General features: G+C 43.5%; 1 long non-coding RNA gene across 1 annotated transcript in view; it reads right to left on the reverse strand.

Moving 5' to 3' along the window:
• LOC144827250 (uncharacterized) overlaps positions 1-15,646 on the reverse strand; it is a 645,184-nt gene that overhangs the window by 74,984 nt on the left and 554,554 nt on the right. Inside the window, exon 4 of the long non-coding RNA XR_013610100.1 lies at positions 1,484-1,627. This is a non-coding gene — a long non-coding RNA (uncharacterized LOC144827250). The remainder of the gene's footprint in view (positions 1-1,483; positions 1,628-15,646) is intronic.

Raw genomic sequence — 15,646 nt, forward strand, 5'->3', positions numbered from 1 at the left:
AGCTCTAGCAGGCATTCTATTCTCATCTAATTTGTTATAACAATATTTACAAATACGCTGATCAGAACCCAAATCAAAACAATTCTATACCAACAAATAAGTAGCAAATTCCTTCCACTTATCATTATTTTCTTCTTCACTTTTTAAATACAGATCAAAACTCCTAGTCTGATTTTTGTAGTGAGTTCGGCGACAACAAATACAAGAAGAATTTGGCCTTTCACCTGAAATCACCTTAAACTTTGTAATTTCATTTTCAAAAATGTGTGTACAACTATGTTCAACATTCTCTACAACATTTTCTTCTATTAATGTCTGAGTTTCTTCACTCTCTCCTTCTGGACCAAAGTAACAAAACTCAATATCATCACAAACCTTTTTCACATCTGAATCTGACACACGTAAAAGAGCACTGTTCAACTCATTTAACTTTAGTGCTGGACTTTTTGCATAATACAGTCTTCTCACTAACTTCCGCATTTGATTATGATGTACTGCCAACATCCTGAAATGGTGAAAAACACTTTGACATACTTTCCTAGAAAGACAAGCCAGAGAATGACCTTGCAAACCAGTGTGTTTTCTCACTCTGCAAGGGTCTAGTCCTTGCAACACCTCATCTTTTTTTTACAATATTCTCGTAAGAAATCAAGTAATTTATCAATAGATTCTTGTTGTACACTACAAATACTACTACAATACCAAGTGTACACTGGGGCTTTAGGACGTCTGTCTGGAACTTCATCAGCTATCACTTCTTCTGCATTTCTAGGAACCATTTGCTCTTTCTCAATTGGACAACCATTTTTAACCTCATAAGCTCGACCACTGGTGTCAACTGCATGCAACAAATCATTGGTCTGTAAATAACTCTGTTCATTAACACCTTGGCTGCTTGAGCGATTCTCCTGCTGTGCTGGGCCATAATGTTGATCAGTCTGATCATGACGAGCTGAGCTCGTCATGAGCACCCTAGAGGTATACCTCATGACGAGCTCAGCTCGTCATGAGCATCGAAGGGGTTAATAAAAGGCTGTGAACTTGAACTGTGTTTCCATTGCCCTAAAATAAATCACAAAAATTACTTCTGTTAATTACTCTTTTCGTCTTACTTTTGGCCTTCATTAAATGGATTGGTTTATCGAGTGATCGAATTCTCTTCAATTCTAAAATTAAGAGTTTCCTCTTTACTTCAAAAGCCTTTTCAACAATGGATTCGATATGCTTCTTCTTTTTATAAAATTGAGTTATCTTTCTATATTTATTTGTGTGTTTCAGTAAATTATTGACAACTCTGTTGTAAAATAATTTTTGACGAATTTCTTTATATTGATTTTCTCTTCTTTTATTATTACATTGCCTTTTTTGCCTTTCCTATTCTTTGCACTTTTTGTTGTGCTTGTAACATTTTCACTGCTTTGCACATTTGCATTTTTTTTTCGAATCTAGTAATGTTTTTTTATGTAGTCTTTTGTAGTCTTACCAGAAATTGTTCTCTTTTTAGTCACATTCTGTTGGTCTTCCAATACTTGTGGTTGAGTTTTTTTCAAATAAATATCCTTTTTCTGACTTTTTCTTCTTTCTTTCTGCGGCATGATAACTTTATTTTAACGATGATAAACAGTATCTGTAAAATATAAACATAAAATAAGTATTTATTAAAAACTTTAAAAAATTATAAATTTGTATTACTATGCAAACACATTTCATACAAATTCTGACTAAAAAACTGTAGGCCTGAAGCACAACTGTGAAGGTGATAAGAGCACTGCATACATAATGCATAGCAGTTTGAAGCACTCCATAACACTAGAACCTGAAGCACTGTATGACTACATGCATATTTACTAAATGATAACAATACTATAAGGAAAGACACTGAGTGAATTCATAATTGGATCACTTTTACTTTAGTAAATAGATTTCTACATAGTACATAAACACTCACTATAGTTTTGCAACAGTACAGATTTAGAATTTACAGTAGTGCAGTGTTGTTTCTCTAGTGTAGGGAGTCGTGCTGAGGTACTGTTATAGGGTAGTGCAGTGCTATTTCAGTAGTGTAGGATGTTGAGCTGACGTAGATTAAAGGTTTAGGGTACTGTAACAGTGTTTCAATAGTGTAGGGGTCATGCTAGGGTAGTGTTTTAGAGTTTAGGGTACTGCACTGGTAATTCGGTAGTGTAGGTAGATGTACTGGGGGTAGATTTAAGGTTTAGGGTAGTGCAGTGGTCTTTGAGTAGTGTAGAAGGTCCTGATGGGACAGTGTTCTAGGATAGTGCAGTGCTGTTTATATAGTGTACAGGATAATGCTAGGGATAGTGTTTTAGGATTTAAGATAATACCATGGTGTTTGTGTAGTGTAGGGGGTCATGCTGGGTAGTGTAATAGTGTTTGAGTAGTGTAGGAGGTCGTGTTGAGGTACTGTTCTAGGGTAGTTAGTGTATATGTAACAAGGACCCCCTGTATTCTACAAGAATTAGATTCCTAGACCAGGGAAACAAAACAGTAATTGATATGTAACAATTTAGGTAATCCTATAGAACTAATCAATGTCAAAGATATTAAATAGCAAGGAAATTAAGCTACAACAATATTATGAAGTTCCATGGTTTTATTAATAATTAAACAAACAGTCATGTTTCACAATATATTCAAGTTAATAATGAAGTTATTCCCGCCGTCCGGAACCTTTAAATCATTTAAACCAATGAACGATATCGTAACTTGGCGTAGCAACGATGACAATCCACCTGATATGGGGATCTTACTAGAGGAAACTATCCTATATACTTGTTAGATTTACTCCACTTTTGTTCCATCATCGCCTGGAGTGCAGAAACCCCGTTGTCCCGCCGCCGGAAGTTTTGAGCCCTGTCATATCTTTTTGGGCAGGGAGTTATTTTAAATACCGCATCCTACTCATTGACAAAAGTGGAGTAAATCTAACAAGTATATAGGATAGTTTCCTCTAGAAAGATCCCCATATCAGGTGGATTGTCATCGTTGCTACGCCAAGTTACGATATCGTTCATTGGATTTTTATTAAAAAAATGTTTTAATATGTAAAATGTCTTTATTAGTATGATAATTCTCCTATTGTAGAATTTTTTAACTTGAATATATTGTGAAACATGACTGTTTGTTTAATTATTAATAAAACCATGGAACTTCATAATATTGTTGTAGCTTAATTTCCTTGCTATTTAATATCTTTGACATTGATTAGTTCTATAGGATTACCTAGATTGTTACATATCAATTACTGTTCTAGGGTAGTGCAGTGGTATTTATGTAGTGTAAAGGGTCATAATAGCAAAAGTGTTTTAGAGTTTAAGGTAGTGTAGTGGTGTTTGTGTAGTGTATGGAGTCGTGCTGGAGTAGTGTTTTACTGTAGTGCAGTAGTGTTTGGGTAGTGTACGGGGTCATGCTGGAGTAGCGTTCTAGGATAGTGCAGTCGTGATTGGGTAGTGTAGGAGGTCGTGGTGAGATAGATTTAATGTTTAGGGTAGTGGAATGGTGTTTGAGTAGTGTACAGGGTCGTGCTGGGTAGTGTTTTAGTGTTTAGGGTAGTACAGTAGTGTTTATGTAGTATAGGGGGTCATACTAAGTGTAGATTTAGAGTTTAGAGTTGTGCACTGGGTTTTGTGTAGTATATAGGATTGTGCTGCTGTCGTTTTTTAGGGTAGTGCAATAGTGTTTCATTCGTGTAGGAGGTCGTGCTAGGGTAGTGTTTTAGAGTTTAGGGTACTACACTGGTGTTTGGGTACTGTAGTGGGTCGTGCTGTTATAGTGTTTTAGAGTTTAGGGTAGTGCATTGGTAAATAGGTAGTATAGGAGGTTGTGCTGGGGTAGTGTTGTAGGGTAGTGCGTTGGTGTTTATGTACTGAACAGCGTCATGGTAGGGACAGCATTTTAGGGTTTAAGGTTGTGCAGTGGTGTTTGTGTAGTGTAGGGGATCTTGGTACGGTAGTGTTCTAGGAAATAAACTGGTGTTTGGGTAGTGTAGGAGGTTCTGCTGGGGTAGATTTAAGCTTTAGAATAGTGAAATGGTGATTAGGTAGTATAGGGAGTCATACTGGGGTAGTGTTCTAGCATAGTGCAGTGGTGTTTATGTACCATAGGAGATCATGATAGGAATAGCGTTTTAGGCTTTAAGGTAGTGCAGTGGTGTTTCTCTAGTGTAGGGGGTTGTGGTAGGGTAGTGTTGTAGGAAATAAACTGGTGTTTGGTATGTGTAAGAGGTTCTGCTGGGGTAGATTTAAGGTGTAGGGTAGTAAATTGGTGAATACGTAGTGTAGGTGGTCATGCTGGAGGTAGATTAAGGGTTTACAGTAGTGCAGTGGTGTTTGAGTAGTGTAGAAAATCATACTGGGGATAATGTCACTGCAAGACTACATGTATTTATTTCTCTGCAAAAACATCAGGCATGCATTCCATATATTTCAGAACTGCATTTTACTATTAATACTAAACTCATTTTGAAAACACATAACCAATGACTATTTTCTAATTCTACCAAAATGTGAGAGCAAAATACGTTTTTAACCAATTACATGTCGGGCAACACATGAACTACCAAAATGCTTCTCTCAGAGTGAACCCTAAATGCACAGACTCACTGTGTGATTCTAGACAAATAACAATATTTCTTACAAATACAGTAGTAAGATACAATAGTGGTGTTGGTGTAGTGTAAAGGGTCCTGCTGTGATAGATTTAAGCTTTAGAGTAGTGAAATGGTGATTAGGTAGTATATGGAGTCATACTGGGGTAGTGTTCTAGCATACAGCTCTGGTATTTATGTACCATAGGACAGCATGCTAGGGATAGCGTTTTAGGCTTTAAGGTAGTGCAGTGTGTTTGTATAGTGTAGGGGGTTATGGTACTGGAGTGTTCTAGGAAATAAACTGGTGTTTGGGTAATGTACAGGTTCTGCTGTGGTAGATTTAAGGTTTAGGGTAATACAGTGGTGAATAGGTACAGTAGGTACTCATGTTGGAGGTAGATTAAGGGTTTACAGTAGTGCAGTGGTGTTTGGGTAGTGTAGGAAATAATACTGGTGGAAGTGTCACTGCAAGACTCCATGTACTTATTGTTATGCAAAAACATCAAGCATACATTCCATATATTTCAGAACTGCATTTTGCTATTAATACTAAACTCATTTTGGAAACACATAACCAATGACTATTTTCTAATTCTACCAAAATGTGAGAGCAAAATACGTTTTTAACCAATTACATGTCGGGAAACACATGAACTGCCAAAATGCTTCTCTCAGAGTGAACCCTAAATGCACAGACTCACTGTGTGATTCTAGACAAATAACAATATTTCTTACAAATACAGTAGTAAGATACAATAGTGGTGTTGGGGTAGTGTAAAGGGTCCTGCTGTGATAGATTTAAGCTTTAGAGTAGTGAAATGGTGATTAGGTAGTATATGGAGTCATACTGGGGTAGTGTTCTAGCATACAGCTCTGGTATTTATGTACCATAGGAGAGCATCCTAGGGATAGCGTTTTAGGCTTCAAGGTAGTGCAGTGTGTTTGTATAGTGTAGGGGGGCCATGGTACGGGAGTGTTCTAGGAAATAAACTGGTGTTTGGGTAATGTACAGGTTCTGCTGTGGTAGATTTAAGGTTTAGGGTAATAAATTGGTGAATAGGTACAGTAGGTACTCATGCTGGAGGTAGATTAAGGGTTTACAGTAGTGCAGTGGTGTTTGGGTAGTGTAGGAAATAATACTGGTGGAAGTGTCACTGCAAGACTCCATGTACTTATTGTTATGCAAAAACATCAAGCATACATTCCCTATATTTCAGAACTGCATTTTACTATTAATACTAAACTCATTTTGGAAACACATAACCAATGACTATTTTCTAATTCTACCAAAATGTCAGAATACAATATGTCTTTAACCAATAACATGTCTGAAAACACATAAACTACCAAATGCTTCTCTCAGAGTGATTCCTAAATGCACAGACTCACTATGTGATTCTAGACAAACAACACTATCCCTTCTATTTTACCAAAACACATTTCAGAGTGTAGAATGAGTACTGCATTTTAATGTAGAAACCTCACTCATTTTGCAAATACATAAAAAAACTGGTTTCTAATTCTACCAAAACATTAGAATCAATCAATCAATCAATCAATAGAATTTGTATAGCGCGCTACTCACCCGTAAGGGTCTTAAGGCACTGAGGGGGGTGGGGGGGTCGCTACTGCTCGAACAGGCAGGTCTTGAGTTGTTTCCTGAAGGCGAGATGGTCCAGGGTCAGCCATAGGTGAGTGGGGAGGGAGTTCCATGTCTTGGCTGCCAGGTAGGAGAAGGATCTTCCTCCGACGGTGGATTTGCAGATTCGTGGGATGGAGGCGAGGGCGAGGCTGGCGGATCGGAGCTGGCGGGTGGGTGTGTAGAATGTGAGGCCGCTGTTGAGGTACTTCAGGCTCGTGTCGTGGAGAGCCTTGTGTGCGTGGGTGAGGAGTCTGAACGGGATCCTCTTCTTGACGGGGAGCCAGTGCAGGTCTTTCAGGTGGGCAGAGATGTGACTGTGGTGAGGGATGTCCAGGATGAGTCATGCTGAGGCGTTCTGAATGCGCTGGAGTCTTTTCTGGAGTTTGGCTGTGGTTCCAGCGTAGAGGGTGTTCCCGTAGTCCAGACGGCTGGTGACGAGGGTCTGGGTGACCGTCTTCCTGGTTTCAGTGGGGATCCATCGAAAGATCTTTCGGAGCATGCGCAGGGTGTTGAAGCAGGATTCGGAGACGGCGTTGACTTGCTTGGTCATCGTGAGGGAGGAGTCCAGGATGAAGCCCAGGTTGCGTGCGTGGTCCGTTGGCTTGGGTGCGGTGCCCAGGGCAGGGGGCCACCAGGAGTCGTCCCAGGCAGAGGGAGATGGTCCGAAGATGAGGACTTCCGTCTTGTCTGAGTTCAGTTTCAGACGGCTGATCTGCATCCATTCCGCGACGTCTTTCAGTCCTTCCTGGAGGTTGGCTTTGGCGATGGCGGGGTCGTTGGTGAGGGAGAGGATCAGCGGGGTGTCGTCGGCGTAGGAGATGATGTTGAGGTTGTGTTGGTGTGCGATGGCTGCGAGAGGGCTCATGTAGACGTTGAAGAGGGTGGGGCTGAGTGAGGATCCTTGCGGGACACCGCAGATGACTTCTGTGACCGCGGATCGGAACGGGGGGAGACGGACTCTCTGAGTTCTTCCGTCGAGGAACGAGATGATCCACTCCAGGGCCGCTCCTTGAATTCCGGTGTTGCTGAGGTGCTGTATCGGGGTGCGGTGGCATACAGTGTCGAAAGCTGCTGAGAGGTCCAGGAGGATGAGGGCAGCAGTTTCCCCGTTGTCAAGCAAGGACCTGATGTCGTCGGTGGCTGCGATGAGGGCGGTCTCGGTGCTGTGGTTTGCTCGGAAACCGGACTGTGAGGGGTCGAGGGATCCGTTGGTCTCGAGGAAGGCAGAGAGTTGTCTGTTGACGGTCTTCTCGATAACTTTGGCTGGAAAGGGGAGGAGCGAGATGGGGCGGAAGTTCTTCAGGTCCGTGGGGTCCGCGGTGGGTTTCTTCAGGACGGCGCTCAGCTCGGCATGTTTCCAACTCTCCGGGAAGGTGGCGGATGCGAAGGAGCTGTTGATGATGTTCCGGAGTTGGAGTGCGATGATGGAGTCGGCTTTGTTGTAGATGTGGTGTGGGCAGGGGTCAGTAGGGGAGCCGGAGTGGATGGTGTTCATCAGGCAGGTGGTGTCTTCGGTGCTGATAGGGGTCCAGGTGCAGAGGGTGGTGGTGGGGGGCGTTGGTTCGGTGGTTGGGTGCGAGGTCAGCGCGCCGAAGCTGTTGTGTATGTCGGCGATCTTGCGGTGGAAGAACGAGGCGAGTGAGTTGCAGAGGTCTTGTGAAGGTGTGATGTCGTTGTTGCAGGCGCTGGGGTTGGAGAGCTCTTTAACGATGCTGAAGAGTTCCTTGCTGTTGTGGGTGTTGTTGTCCAGTCGTTCTTTGAATGTTGTCTTCTTGGTGGTGCGGATCAGCTGGTGGTGTTTGCGGGTGGCGTTCTTGAGGGCGGTCATGTGTTCTGCTGTCTGGTCGTGGCGCCAGGCTTTCTCGAGGGTGCGGCAGGTTTTCTTGGGGTTTTTGAGGTCGTTGGTAAACCACGAGGCTTTCCTGCTGCCGGGTCTGCTGGGAGGATTCTTCAGTGGTGCGAGTTCGTCGGCGCAGTTGGTGAGCCACTGTGTGAGGTTGCGGGCTGCTTCGTTGGAGTCCGTCGTGTTGGTGGGCGGGTTCTGGCAGAGGGCGGTGGTGAGCTGGTCGGCGGTGATCTTGCTCCAGCTTCTGCGGGGAACCTGTTGCGGGTGGTGGTGGGTCGTGGTTTTCCTAAAGTTGAAGTTGACGCAGCTGTGGTCTGTCCAGTGTAGTCAGGTTGAGTGGCTGAAGGAGATGTGCTTGCTTGAGGAAAAGATGGGGTCGAGCGTGTGGGTGGCGTAATGGGTGGGGGTGTTCACCAGTTGCTTGAGTCCGAGGTTGGCGAGGTTGTCCAGCAGGGCGGCGGTGTTGCAGTCCTTGTTGTTCTCCAGGTGGAAGTTGAGGTCCCCTAGGAGGATGTAGTCTGTGGAGGTGAGGGCGTGCGGGCTGACGAAGTCTGCGATGGCTTCGCTGAATTTTGTGCATGGTCCCGGGGGTCTGTAGATGAGGGTGCCTCTGAGGGTGTCTTGGGGTCAGTGTGAATCTGGAAGTGAAGGTGCTCGGCGGCGGTGAGGGTGTCGTCGGAGTTGGTCGTGATGCGGATGGTGTTTCTGTGGACTATGGCGATGCCTCCTCCGGTTTGATTGACGCGGTCTCTCCGGGTGATCTTGTAGCCCTCTGGAATGGCGATGGCGATGTTGGGGGCTGAGGAGGCGTTCATCCAAGTTTCTGTGAGGAAGGCAACGTCTGGTGATGTTGAGTCGAGGAGGTTCCAGAGTTCGATGGCGTGTCTGTGGACGGAGCGGGTGTTGATCAGGATGCACTTGAGGTGGTTGTTGCTGGAGCTCGGCTTGGTGAGTGCGGTGCAGGTTTGGAGGCAGGTGAATTGGCAGGCCTGGCTGGTGAAGGGTCCGTGGGTGCGTTTCGGGGTGGCTCGGTAGCAAGCGGGGTTCCGGCCGGCGTTGAGTACGTTGAGGGTGGCGGTGTCGTAAGTTCGTCGGGAGCGTTGGCATCGTCGAGGTCCAGGGGTCCTGGCGCTGGGCGCGGTCCAGGCGTGGACAGGCATAGACGGGTTTGCCTTTGGCGCGCCTTCGGTGCACAATCGGCGTGCCCAGCTGCGCACGTCCGCCTCGCTTCCGTGCAGCGACCTCCATAAATGGCGAAGTGGGAGGGAGGAGCAGCTGGGAGGCGGGAGCGGGGTCGCCAATGGGCGGGGTACAGAATAAAAAAGGGGGCGGGGCCGCCGGGGACCAGCGACGGGGAGCGGGGAGGGGGAGAAGCGGCGGGAAACAGGCGCGGGCACACGGGGACAGTAAAATGACACGGGCACAGCTAAGACAGGAACAGAGAGACTGGAAAATAAATACAGGGGCACAGGCTAAGAAAAAAAACAAAGAAACTGGCACAAGTCACACGCAACAGTCCTGGCAGGCAGGCACTCAGCTGGAGCGAGGCAGCAGCTGAGGGCTCACGGCAGTAGCAGAGGGGTCAGGGGTCCTGGCACTCACGGGGGGGGCGCGCGGTGTGTGGGGCGACTGGTCCTGCAAGCAGGGACAAGGTCACAGCTCACCACCGTGCAGCGACCTCCATAAATGGCCAAGTGGGAGGGAGGAGCAGCTGGGAGGCGGGAGCGGGGTGGCCAATGGGCGGGGTACAGAATAAAAAAGGGGGCGGGTCGCCGGGGAGCAGCAGCGGGGAGGGGGAGAAGCGGCGGGAAACAGGCGCGGGCACACGGGGACGGTAAAATTACAAGGGCACAGCTAAGACAGGAACAGAGAGACTGGAAAATAAATACAGGGGCACAGGCTAAGAAAAAAAACAAAGAAACTGGCACAAGTCACACGCAACAGTTCTGGCAGGCAGGCACTCAGAAGCAAGGCAGCAGCTGAGGGCTCACGGCAGTAGCGGAGGGGTCAGGGGTCCTGGCACTCACGGGGAGGGGGAGCCGCGCGGCGTGTGGGGCAACCGGTCCTGCAAGCAGGGACAAGGTCACAGCTCACCACCGTGCGGCGACCTCCATAAATGGGCAAGTGGGAGGGAGGAGCAGCTGGGAGGCGGGAGCGGGGTGGCCAATGGGCAGGCTACATAATAAAAAAGGGGGCGGGCCACTGGGGAGCAGCGGCGGGGAGCGGGGAGGGGGAGAAGCGGCGGGAAACAGGCACGGGCACACGGGGACGGTAAAATTACAAGGGCACAGCGAAGACAGGAACAGAGAGACTGGAAAATAAATACAGGGGCACAGGCTAAGAAAAAAAACAAAGAAACTGGCACAAGTCACACGCAACAGTCCTGGCAGGCAGACACTCAGCTGGAGCGAGGCAGTAGCTGAGGGCTCACGGCAGTAGCGGAGGGGTCAGGGGTCCTGGCACTCAGGGGGGGGAGCCGCACGGTGTGTGGGGCGACCGGTCCTGCAAGCAGGGACAACATCACAGCATATTTATCTGTGTGTATACCCATAAAATAAACACATGCTTATCTCAGAATACTTTCTAAATGCACACAAACTCACAATAAAATTCTATAGAAAAAAAAGTATTCCCTGCACCTTACCAGGACAAACACATCACTCTAATTAAAATCAAAATGCACCATATAAATCCCCTCACAAATTAATAACTCACCTTTAAAATTGTTTTGTAGATTAAGAAGTATGTCAGTCACACAGCAGATTTTCTTATTCAGAATCTCTGTTTTCAACACCTCTCACCAGAACCATTGAATGGCAGAGTTTCCCTCATATTTTGAACACATATACACCTTCACATCAAACAAATTGCTTCCCAAATTAATTCAAAACCAAACACACATTTCTATTGGTTAGACATTTCAATCCTTTCCAAACTACATATATTTGAACCCTACCCCCATTCTGCCTTCTGCCTGTCACCATAGAAATACTTCACAAACACTTAACTGAGCACACAGGTCAAAACTTCATCACACAATGTTGCTAATGAAAACAGCAAGTGTGCTTGACTTCTCAATATACCACCTTATCCTACGTAATGTTCTTTTCAACCACTTTCTGATAACCAATAAGGATAATGCTTTTAAAAAACACAACATGCACCCTAGTTTCAAGAGTAGAATGTTGTCAATTCACCAATCATTTCTTTTCTTTTTTCAACAGTGCATCTTATCTCCCATTTTAGAAAAATCTTAGTTTTCACTTCATTTACAGAGACCATCTGAGTGCATCCAGACCTCCCTTCAACATGCTTAGAGTGTGGTTCAACATGCTTAGAGTGTGGATTGCGGGACACAGCTTTATTTTCTGGAGTCAAAGGTACGCAGAACAGAAAGGAATGCACGAAGACCTAGGTTTACCAAACGTAGAAATTAAATGGATTGGAATAAAGTGGCACCAATTGATGCCATTGGTGAAATCCTTTTTATATCTCCAACACCCTGACCTCATAACTGCGCACTGTGGTGGCAATGACCTAGGCACTTTGACTGGAGTAGGTCTGGAAATGCTTATGAAGGACACCTTTGGAGAACTGATGTCACTTTTCCCCCAAACTGGCTTTGTCTATTCTAACAAATGCCAAAGGCAGAAATGGCACTGGTCCAATCAATTTGGTTCACAGATTGAGAAAGCTAGGAACCATGTGAATAAATTTGTTCCAGCTTTTCTCCGAGACCATAGAATGGGGTCCATATACCACAACACTCTGCATTTCAATATGCATGGATAGATGCCATGCATATTGGAACGAGATGGTGTGCATTTTACAGATGAAGGGAACAGAGTCTTCCTCATGAACTTTAGAATCTGCATCGGTACTTACTTGTAGGTACTAAAATATCTCAATAAACACAAGGGCTCTTTTTAGAGCCACCCAAGATCTAAACACATAAGCTTGATGTATATGTCAAAAATACATGCGTTTTTTTCGACGGCAAAATGCGTGGATCCTACGCGCACCCTGTGACTTTAAAAAAAAATATATATATACCTACTTTGTTTGCCTATGCGTCCTTATGTTACACCTTGAGCAGGACTAGAGGGTCAGGGTGTGTCTACCCTACCCCTATTCTGCACACATATTCCACTGACTTCTTCAGCCTCGCTTCTACCGAGGCACAAAATGGCTGCCAACAGTTCCTGGTTTCGAATGTTTACAACCACTTGACAACCAATTAGAATTGAGCGCGTGATCGGGACGGTGCGCTTATGCTACGAGGCCAATCCTCACACAATCCGCGTGTCTGCAATGCACTGCTGATGACGTCACATATTACATCACTCATGACATGGTCAGTGACATCACTCATGACATCACTGATGACATCTCAAATGACATCCCTAATGACATCACTGATGACATCATCCAGTGAATGTGTATCTTTCTGAAAAATAAATATTTTTTATATATGTATATCTAAAGGTCGATGGAAGAATAAACGAGTAAATAAGTGTCTAAATGGATGTTTTTTTTTGTAAAATTGGTTGTATAACTGACTTAGTAAGTATATCTTAGTGTATAGGTGTACTAGCGAGTAATCTTTAAATATTTGAATATATGTATCAGTGTCTCACTTTGTATATAAGTGGCTGCATGGGTTGGTGAGTAGCTACATGAGTGTGTATATGGGTTATTAGTTGTTTTTTTGAGTACCAAAATGAGTGTTCATACGGTTCGGTGAGGTGTATTACTTAGCGCACAGATGCATGAATGACTGACTCACTGTTTGTATGTGTTTTCAAGACAGCATGTGTGCATGACTGTATGGGTGGATGAGTGTGTGTATGGGTGTGATAGTGTGTGAATGACTGTCTCAATAGTATCTTTATGAGTAAGTACATATGTTTTAAACTAGTATATGTGAGTATTGATGTATAGAAGTGATTTTATGTGAGAGCGAGAGATTCCAAGACTTCCTGGATAAATAAGTATGTGTTTCTATAAGTGATTGTTTAAGAGAGTAAGTATGTCTACGATTCTGTTGAAGTTAGTGTAGTGGTGGGTGTATAGCTGTATATGCAAGTAAATGGATATTTGATAGTTTATTTGCATGTCTGAGTATGTGTGTGAGTAACTCTATAGATGAGTGTTGGTGTATAACCGGATATATAGGTGTATGAGTACATATGATGAGTGAGTACATGTATGAGTGACTATATAGAACTGTTGGTGAATGAGTGGATGTGTATGTAGATTTTGGAATTACTGAATAGGTTGTTCTAACTGGAATTGCTATCTCCATTTTTTTTTAAATGTTAGTTTCTATTTTTGATCGTGTGTATCAAAGGTTATATCACAGTGAGAGGAGGTCTGCCACAAGGATGATGTCATCAGTGATGTCATCAGGGATGTCATTTGAGATGTCATCAGTGATGTCATGAATGATGTCACTGACCATGTCATGAGTGGTGTAATATGTGACGTCATCAGCAGTGCATTGCGGGAGCGCAAGTTATAGTTAGCTGAGCTAACTATAACGGAGGAATTTCAAAGGTTTAGTATGAGAGAAATGTCCAGCTAACTATAACATGGATGAAACCTATGGTTTTTTCAGTGAATTTCTAAGGTTTTTTAAATGCTAATTCCTAACTATAACGTGTGTGAAACCTATGGTTTTTTCAGTGAATTTTAAAGGATTTGTAAATGATAATTTTGAAATATACTAATTAGTATATTTCTTTCTAAAAGGTAATATAAATACTAATATTCATTTTATTTTTAAAGTTACTTTTCATATATTTAATGTAAAGTAATAACAAAAGTAAATTAAAAAAGAATGCACTGCTATGAATCTGCCTGGGTGAATTTGTAAGTGTTTGTTAGGGGCAGATTTACAACACCCTTGTGCCTCTTTTACACCACAGTTGCATCACTTTTCTGATGAAGCGCTGGTGCAAAAGATGCGCCATGGTATGTGGCATTTAGAATGGGACGTATCTGGGAGGTGCGTCACATTGTAAATCCCTGTACCAGAAGGAGACATTCCTACATGGGGTTGGGGAGGGGGGGCGTTTCGGCGCAGGATCACCCCCTAAAAGTGGCTCACTAAAATCTACAAGATTTCACTTTGTCACTTTTGCGCTCATGCTGTGTCAAAACCCTGCACTAACTTGAAGCAGGTGTAAGGATTGACACAGCAGTCTGAGCATAGGGCCTCCAGACCATTGCTGGAGATACGTTGCACTTCCAACATAACTCAAACAATGCACCACCTTTACAGCACAGCTACATCACATATATGAGCCATTTTTGTCCCATGGTACACCGCGTTGTAAATACGGTGCATGCTTGGTGGTAGTGTCACGGAGCACAATAACTGACATATTCCTGGGGATATGCCAGTTATTGTATATATGCCCATTAGTGTTTTAATGTAGTGATAGGATTACTACATACCGATGAATGAGTCACTATAAAACTAAAACAACAGTGACAGAGTGTTTGCTGGAAGTGAACCGATACAAACTAGTAAATTGAACATATAAAACACAATTTTGCAACTACTTAGAAGACTTCATACATCGTCTATAAGGGTTTTGAAGCAGTCTATGCCCTAAGGCCTATTTTATAGCATGAGTACTTAGATAGTGAGTGGATGATTATAAGACTGCAAGGAAAGAACCTGATTGAATTTATAACAGCCTCAGTTGTGCCACAGTATACAGATAAACACATACTGCTGAATGGCTCACTACAATATTGAAACTGTAGTGTGAGAATGTTTGCTGGAAGTATTAGGATACACATTGTGGAATTGAACGTATAAAAAATAAGTTTGCTGGTGCATAGAACAGTGCATCCACAGTCCATAGAGGTTTGAAACAGCCTATGCACTAAATCCTCTTTTAATCCATGACTATCTAGATACTGACTGGATCATTACACTTCTGCAAAGAAAGTTCCTCACTAAATGTATTACAGCTTCAGTTTTACCACCGTACAATTAAAAAGAACATACTGCTGAGTGGCTCACTACAATACTAAAACAGCAGTGTCAGGGTGTTTGGTGGAAATCTAAGGATACAGACTGGGGAATTGAAGGCATAAAACACAAGCGTGCACCTGCACACAAGACTGAATGTATACTCCATACGGATTTTAAGCAATCGATACCCTCAAACCCACTTTACATATTTTAAATCAATACAAACATTTAAAGAATATATAACTGAATCTATAAATGCTTCACTTTTAGTACAATAAATACATTAGTAGATAGTGCTCAAACCTTTATTATTTTTCAACAATAAATTTATTCTTGTAACATCTCATAATTTAACAGACATTCCAATACAACTTCATCATATATGTCATTCAGATCAATTTCCTCGTCATCAGGTTCTGATTTAATGTGTTCTAAAATGTCAACATAATTTAAAACTTCAACGAAATCTGCATCAAACCTTTCGACTTCAAAATCACAATTCATGTCTGTTGCACTAATTTCCCCTTCTTCACTCTCATTGCCTGTGACAGATACGATTAG

The sequence above is a fragment of the Lissotriton helveticus genome, chromosome 4_1, assembly GCF_964261635.1.
Source record: "Lissotriton helveticus chromosome 4_1, aLisHel1.1, whole genome shotgun sequence".
Taxonomy (NCBI): Eukaryota; Metazoa; Chordata; class Amphibia; order Caudata; family Salamandridae; genus Lissotriton; species Lissotriton helveticus.